Genomic DNA, 2,573 nt, shown 5'->3' with positions numbered 1-2,573 from the left:
TCAGCCGGGGCGGGGAGCGGGAGCGAGGCGGGCACGGCCGGCGCCGGCGGGAGGAGGGACCGCGAGGGGAAGGGGAGGGGAAGGCGGCGGGCCGGGCCGGGCCGGGGGCTGAGCACGGCGGGGAGGGGCCGCAGTGCGGCCCCGGGCACGGAGTGCAGCTCCGAGCCGCTCCGGAGGAGCTCGTGCAGGCAGCGGAGTGCCTGGGTCCTGGAACTGCCCCGCCGGCATCACCTCGCTGCGCCGTCGGGGAGCGCTGAGGCCGTGAGGACGGCGGCAGGAGTCTTGAAAACCGCACTCAGCCTGCTTGCCCCAGGCAGCGTGTGGGCATCGCTCTGCTTCTGCCTCTGAGCCAGCGGAGAATGCAGATCTTCTCCTTTCAGAACCTCACTGAAGTCCGCTGTGTTCCTATACCATGAGTCGCTCACGTTGCCCGAAGGATGATCGGCCCCTTGGCAGGATATCACCTTGAGCAGGCGGAGTACGTAGACATGAATAACTACTAGCGTGATGGCTTCGATGGGTGCCCCAAGCGTCGTACAGTTCAGGTTCCAGCTCTGAAAGCCCCAGACCGCTTTGCATTACTGTAGCGGGGCTGCCCAAGTAACAGTACTAGCAAGTACTTGCGCAGTGCGTTCCACGTTAAAAAATGAGTGGCTGACATTAGTGAGGCCATCTGGAGCCATCCACCTGTGGGCACTCAGCGCTTCTACAGCCACTGTTTGTCCTCTTTTCCCCCTGCTCCAGCGCAGCAAACATCTCTGCTCTTTTACAAAGCCCACTCCTTGGTCCCACCTGAATTTCTGTGCTGAGGGCACAGAGTAACTGGTAAATAACACACGTATGTGACTTATCTTTCTTGGTGCCACCGTTTTGAATTTTAAAATCAGAGTAACAGTGCAGTCACTCTATACCAAACCAGGAAGATGTGCTTCTTTCCCACCCTCTTAAAGATGGCCAAAATCTTTCACAATGCCAAAAATGAAGCAAATAATCGTACTTGCTGACTTTAATCTGTCTCTTGCAGCACATTGGCCTCTGGCTTTCACCCACTCACCACGTGTTAGATTGTGTCTTGCTAACTCCAGCAACAATTTATGGATATCTATCCATATCTGCCCCAGCTTCTAATCATGCAGTTCCCGCTGGAGTCAATTTTCCATCTGCTTGATATTTACAGTCTCTCTCAATTTCCTGTCTTCTATGAACTTCTGTCAGATATTTGTATTGCAATCATTACAGGGAGATTGCGTTTGATTACCTTGTTTTATTGGATACTACATATATGATGTTCTTTTCCATGTAACAAGGGAGATATTAGAAAACATACCCACAGGACGAACCACCTTTATAGCACAATAAGCGCCTGCTCACCCTCCATCGTGAGTTATACTGACATTTCTATTCAGTAAGATTAAGTGACTAGTTTCTTTTTACCAAGACCTTGTGAAACCCATGAGCTAAAATCTATATGTGATAAAAATAGCCCACCTCGGAGGACAGCACATGTGAGTGGCCTGGGAGCCAGACAGGTGTGGGTCCCTGAACACCTCCTGTAAGGCCAGCCCTGTCCCTTCCTGCCCATGGCAGGAGGAAGAAGTAGCAGAGGAGGTTCTGCAGAGGATCTCTCACAGGCTTAGTACTGAACCTGGAGATGCCCCCCAGTAGATTTCACCACCTGAAAGAAATGGCAGTGAAATAAAACTGAGAATGTCATGAAGAACTTTCCTATCCTGCTTCTTTTGAAAATGTGGTAGGTAATAACTGACACATTAAGAAACAAGAAATTGATCAAGGAACGCATTACTGTGAACAATAAAACACTGTGATAATTAGCTATAGTGCTAGTTTTATTTTCAGGTTCTTGTGCACTTCTGAAACCATGTCTAGAAATAGGTAATTATAGCATGGGAAAGCTGTCACTGTTTATAATGACATAAAGATGAAGTACAGGCAGCAGGAGAGGCTTAATGGGGCTCTCTGTAAATAGCAAGTCGATCATTAGCCGATCCTAATACATCAGTTTGCAAGAGATTGCTTTGCACGAGATTGCATATTTCTGTTACTGAATTACAAAGACACTTGTTGCATTTGCCTGCCAGGTTGTATCAACCTTATTTCTATTAACACCAGCTTGACTTGCCCTTTGCCAGGAAATACCTGTTTGGTAACCCTATATACCACCCAAGCTGTTTCGGATAAATTGCTCCAGTCCTGGACTGCTGTATCATGCTGCAACTTAAATATTTAACCTGGAGCTTCGTGCTGCTAGCACAGCAAGGGCCTTGCTTTGAAGAAGGCTGTTGAAATGTAACTGCTCGTTTTGGACCTCAAGTTTGATTACAGGAAATCCAGGTCTCCTACGAGAGAGTACAAAACCTGCTGAGAAACCCTGCTATCAACTCAAGATTCTAAAAAATCTAGATTATATCATACTAATGACAGGGCAGGTAAAGGGTTTCATCATTTCTGAGGAGATGGATTCTAGCTTGGACTGTCAGTGTTGAGGCTTTGTTTCTGTCTCCCACATTTTCCGTGTTAAATGGGCTTGATCCTTTGGTACTTCGGTGCCACCT

Source organism: Cyrtonyx montezumae, unplaced genomic scaffold (assembly GCF_038088225.1).
Source record: "Cyrtonyx montezumae isolate F1298 unplaced genomic scaffold, pur_monq_1.0 scaffold_3, whole genome shotgun sequence".
In the NCBI taxonomy this organism is placed as follows: Eukaryota; Metazoa; Chordata; class Aves; order Galliformes; family Odontophoridae; genus Cyrtonyx; species Cyrtonyx montezumae.
This window is presented reverse-complemented; position numbering follows the sequence as displayed.